General features: G+C 47.8%; 1 protein-coding gene across 1 annotated transcript in view; it reads left to right on the plus strand.

Moving 5' to 3' along the window:
• The window catches only part of LOC119431162 (adhesion G-protein coupled receptor G6-like), a 67,357-nt gene extending 61,568 nt beyond the window's left edge, over positions 1 to 5,789 (plus strand). The window contains exon 13 of the mRNA XM_037698630.2: positions 5,608 to 5,789. The gene's annotated coding sequence lies outside the window, so the exon portion shown is untranslated. The remainder of the gene's footprint in view (positions 1 to 5,607) is intronic.
• The last annotated feature ends 211 nt before the right edge of the window (positions 5,790 to 6,000 follow it).

Below are 6,000 nucleotides of genomic sequence, written 5' to 3' on the forward strand. Positions count from 1 at the left end.
GCCTGCTATTGAACTATACTGTGCGGCTGTCTTTCATGGATGCATACATACAGGGAAACGCATCGCCATAGAGGATTTCGTTTGCAAATTCAATCGGGACTTTATTGTTAATTTCATCGGTTATTTCGTTCTTGCCGCATCACCTCTTTTTCAAACGCAGCTTGTATTGCCTCACATGTGTCGGCGGCGGTAGTAGTGGTGGTGGCGGTGGTGTTACGCTGAAAAGTGGGCCGATCCTGGTGATAGTGCAGAAAGGGTTCAAGCTCAATGGCACATACCCTTGTGTGCTCGGGGACCTGTAACGCGCCCTTGAACTACCTTTGTCACACGTAGGACCCAAAGAGAAACAAGCACCAGCCTTTCCCCTGTCGAGATAATGAGGGTAAGCGAAGCTTGGTCCAACGTTCACTATATTTGTGTAACTGCGGTTCGTACAAACGTACGGGTATTACAGGCAGGGTAAGTAACCTCTCTGAATAAAGAACGTAGTCAATGCCACAAATTACTGTCAGCTAATTATTCTGATCGATCAGAGTAATTAGCTGACAGTAATTTATAGCACTGATAATGCAGTTAGCCCAACCGGAGCCTAAGTTTCTATACTAAAACGTATATATCGGACCCATTCTGACATATACTGGAGCTAGTTAGATAAATGCGTTATAGACTAGAAGGTTTGTATATGGTGGTGTTAACTGCACTTGGAATTGATAGCTCAGGCCCATTAATGAGACTGACTGCCTTGTTTGGTCAGAAATGTTACTAACTCTACACTTATCAACCGCAGTTATGCAAAATACTGAATGCTGGAACAACTAGGTAGTAACTACAATGACTTATGATTTTTTTAGGAGTGCATGCTTCAGGTGTGCTCGTCGTCTGTGATGGCACAACAGTCTAGACAAACGCTGTCAGCACAAATATAATTCAAACCCTCTCATAGAGTGACGCATCTTGCATCCGACATTATTTTCGGGATGAACATTTTACGAGAGCGCATCAGGGTTAATTTTCGAAACAGTGAAGAGAATGCGCGCTAAAATATACGAAGTGTCGCTCGGACAAGCATAATGTCTCTAACCAGGTTATAACCAAAAGTTTGGTAGCTAGGAATCACTCAATAATAAATAAACAAGAGTGGCAACCGAGGGGCCTGATTGTTCTTAATATCAACCATAAGAATCCAGCAGATAACAAAGCCAAGGAAATCACTGACGTCTGCGTAAAAACTCTGTTGAGTAATTTTTCAGAATGGGAAGTTGCACAAGGGCGTATTGCATGGCCTCTCCCTTCGTTCTTGAACGTTCGCTGTGGTGTACATAGCATTTCCCACTACGTCATCGTGGTGTGCTTTCTGCCAAAACTTTAGTTCATATGCAAACAGTCACAGTCACAGACCACAGTATTCAGTGCTACCAAGAAAAAAAGTTTGTGATCGACATAAGCATCAGGATTAACCTGCTAAAAAGAAAAGAGGTTTATTCCTGTCGGAAAATACAACAGTCCACGTTTACAAATTAATAAGTTGTATCCATGGCCAAAACATTCGCGAGCAAGCGCGTAGAACCATAGCGGCGTTACTGTCAGCACAATTCTACCGGCAGGTCGTTTCAATTGTTCAAGAGTCCCAGAATTCCTTGTTTCTTTGATATATCCTTTCGGTTCAATCGATTCAGACTTCTGCCGATGTTTGCGTAAGTCATGTCTTCATCTTCACCCGGAGAAGACGATGAAGAGTCGTCTGTGTTTTTCGCCACCACAGATGCTCTCTTCTCGCCAGCCGACAGAGAAGGGTGTCGACGTCCTCCATCCACCTCAGAAGCGCGATCTGGTGGAGGCCTCGCAAGGCCCTCCGGACGTACTTGCCCGAAGGTTCCATCGTCTAACCATATAACCCCGGCAGAAGCGAGTGAATTCGAGGCAGCGTGACCGAATCCGGACACCGAGGACCCGCGGCTTCCAATGCGTCCGGTGGAAGGGGAACCGGTACCTAGCTGTACTGGTTCATCAACGCGCACGTCATTTCTGCCAGCGTCCCGAGCACCTTGGCCCTGTCCGTGGACGCTGTGTATTTCGGTTACGGGGGCTCAAACCTGTTTTTGCCATCGGCAACGGTGTCGCTGCCGTCGTCCTCCAAGCGCCGACCACCTTCCTGATTCTGGACTTCGGCGTCTCGCAATGTGAACACCAGGGCGATGGAAGCAGCCACAGCGAGCGCCACGACCACGACCGACATCTGGACGAACGACATGGCGGACCTGCGACGTAGGCAGGCACCCAACTCCTACTGCGGTGACTGTGTGGCTATGATTTATCCGCTTAGCACGAGAACCTGGGTGCGAGACATGGTTCGAGCAGCCTTATTTCTAGAGGGGGGACTGCGAGAACGTTGGTTTAAATATGGGCACGCACACTTTAGAGAACGCGAGGTGGCCAAAAGAATTGAAACACTGCACTAGCCCGTCTCTCATGGCTTGTGTATTCCTAGGGATGTTGAGATCAATTGGTCAGTCAGCAAATCATGCAAGCACCAGCCATGCTTCGAGGGAACGTGAGAATATGAACTTTGATTCCTCAGAATATACGACTAATGCGAGTCATTTTGGTGACAAATCAAAACGGAGATGGCACTTTGCGCTACCACTGTCTAGTGTGTCTTCTTTTGTTTAGGTTACAATCGCGTACTTCACGAATCTCTTCTTGCAGTACGGTATGTAACACCTGCCTGGCGCTCGCCGATAAAAATTGCTGCTTGTTTTAATGAATCTATATTTCGGTGTTTACCGTTCTAAGAATACCGCACCGGTAACTCAGTGGCTGTGGCGGCTGCGGTTGAAGAAATAAGCGCGCGTTCGCAACCTGGCAGAGGAAACCACATACCGATCTGTGGTCAATGCATAAACAGGCATGTGCTGTACTTATGTTGCACGTAAAAGAAAAAGAAAAGATCCCTAGGTGGTCGAACTTTGCCCGGTCTACCTCAACGGCGTCTCTCATTGCCCATGTTTAAATACAGGAATAACTACCATGGTCATCGCCATTATCAGGGATGAATACTGGCAAAACAAGGAATGTCGCGGAAGCCGGTGAACCGCTTTTGTGCGTTGGATTTCTATCGACCGGAGTATGAAAAAATCACGTCAAGCCTACATTTGCCTGTGAACCGTTCTCTTGTTATGAATCGCTAATGTACATTTCACACCCTAGCTCTATTGTGTCTTGCCTTGAATTTCTGAACACTGTGCACAAACTTGTATGCAGTGCATTGTTGTTTACAAATGTTTCATACGTTGCTACACAAGGCGGAACAGTGCAGAAGAAATGAGCACCCGATGGCGTTGACACTCCTCGTTTAGCTGTACACCGCTTGGAACAATCATCTGTGCCTTCTATCCACTAAACGCTGGGCCAGGTGTGTTTATCTCACCTTCGGAGAAAGTTTTCTTCACCAAGCTCGGTCATTACAATTTTCACAACGTTTGCATCCACAACGTTCCACAATCCACAACGTTTGCATAAGCATGAGAGCATACCCACACCAAATATGTTGTATGTAACAACCACAAGGACATAATTTAGCAGTCATTTTCTAGCACTCATCGTATTTAGATGAGAGCGACATGCAAACATCAGTCGTAAAGTTAGGTTCTGGGGCACGTTAAATAAATACAGGTGGCACAAATTAATCGAAGGTCCCCCAATACTTCATATATGAGATCGTGTATTGCACGTAAATCCCATAATTTAGTTAAGGGCGCGACGACTGTGGCACGCGAAAACACGACGGCTACACGTTGACGAAGGCGGCATGACAACCCTGCGCACGGGGTCACCTTCCTCGCTGGACTCCTCCTCGAAGAGCAGACACTGCTCCTACAATTCTTAAAATCATGCAGATGTCAAGCACTGTGCGAGTCGCTATAAGCGAATCTGTGGTGTGCCGGCAAGACTAAACGACGCAGCATCTCCACTAGAGACTCGCAGCAGTTCGACTACGAACGCGCCACGTGACCGTCATACCCAGGCGGCGGGTAAGCGCGACGACAGCGCCCAGCGCCATCACTTCCCCGATCATCTAAAGCTTCGCACGCAGCAGCAACCTCTCTTGAGATCGCATGTGCTCGCTGCATTGGATAACCCTTATTCTATTGCTGCGTTTAGGTGCAACAGACAGTCAAAGCCGGTCTATAGTTAATGCGTAGGGATATGATTTCTTTCGCTCCCACATTGAAATCGAAGTAATTTCGAAATAGTAGCTTCCTCTTGAGGAAAACGGCCAGGCAGAACATGGTGCTGGAGCTCGACAGAAGTCGAATCTACGTGAAATGTGAGTCATCGCTTGGGGTTTCAGAACAGCGTGGGACGTACTTCCAACAATGTAACCTCCTAAAGCTGACGTGGTTGTTGCTAAACCTACTTAAGAGTTAGGGGGCTCATATACCTACCCCATGCATTTCTTTTTGCCGAATCAGATTTACTTGAAATATGCCATTTCTTCTAAATGGAAGCTTCTTTGAATGGGCCAAGTAACAGCCCTCGAACGTACGATGCAAAAGCACGACGTGATATATTGATGTACAATTAAATGAGTGGAAGAGAAGCCATGATATGATATATCTGAGGTGATGTCATGTTGGAATGACAGGACATACAGAAGGCAATGTGCGTGGCAAGCTTGGGTAGCTTGTTGAACTTCGCAGTTCGGTAGCTTTTGTTGGGTGCACGGTGCTGTACAATTATGTGCGGTGCGATTCTTCGCTTTTTCCTACATCCGAGTTCCGGTTTGCTCGACAGCGTGGCGCGACAGTTCTTGCTGGGTGTTGTGCCTTGCTCGCGCGCACTCTGCTGTCATGGTCCCTAAACGTGAATACTGTACGTATGTACTCGTGTAAGGGTCGCAGCCCTAACATGGCGGTACAAAATTTGGTGAAATAAAATTTCCAACGGAGAAGCAATCGCATTCGATGCCCCGATGCTGCGCGTGTGCATCGGCGAATTTTCGCACACTGTGTACTTCCGCGTGCCGCTACTAGATGACGAAAGCTGCGCATTGCCCTCTGGTGTAATGGTATATCCGGGCATTCGGGGCGTGCACAAGTCGATGGCTATGCCGGGACAATTTTTTTCTTGGTTAGTGATTATGGAAAGGATAACAAAGTTACTATGAAAAGGAAAACATTCGCTTCTGTAGTGGTGGGCAGGCGTGCACGATTATGGTGGGCTTCATACTCGCAGTCAGGAAAATATTAGACGAACAGCTTCGGTCCCGTGTAATAGTCGCAGCCTCGTCGTATCTGTGAAAAAAAAAAGTGCGGCCCTTGCACGCGTCTATAAGGTAGCTTTTTTTTTTTTGTTTCCGTGCCCGTTATCCTGCACGAGGAATTTTTCATATATTAAGGAGCAATGACAGACCACTGTTCTCCTCCTAATGTGTCCTCCGGTCCTCCTTCTAATGTGTTTCAGACTTTCTCGAGATGCTCGAAAATCGCGCTATCAATAAGGTAACGAAATTGATACGTTCTCACCACTGCTGTCGCCTTGCCTTTGGCGCCGGGCTGTTTATGCTCAGGACCGAGTGCTGATGGTCCTCCGCCTCCTCCGATACAGGTGACGGTGACCGCGAACGCCGACCGCGTTGTTGTCGCTGCTGCTCCAGCTTCGTTTCCCTCAAGTTGTCCTTCTTCGCGCCGGGAAGCACTGCCTCGGTCGAAGAGCTCGTCTGATCTATGCCTTGCTCGCTCCAGGTGGAGCCGCAGACCGAACTGTCGGTGAGTGCCACCATCTCGGGCTCCGCATTGCGGTCGTGGCGGAAGGAATCCGAGACCAAGTAGCTGGTCTTCTTCTTGAGCTGCGGTGTACAAACATTTGAGGACGCTTAAGCTTCGCCTTTAAGAGCGGAACGCGATAGCATTCAAAGATCCCTGACTGCTTTGTGCTCCCTCAATGGCTGCAGAAGATAGCGTCAACCTTTCCCTTTCCACACGAACCACTTACTACTGC

Source organism: Dermacentor silvarum, chromosome 10, assembly GCF_013339745.2.
Source record: "Dermacentor silvarum isolate Dsil-2018 chromosome 10, BIME_Dsil_1.4, whole genome shotgun sequence".
NCBI lineage: Eukaryota > Metazoa > Arthropoda > Arachnida > Ixodida > Ixodidae > Dermacentor > Dermacentor silvarum.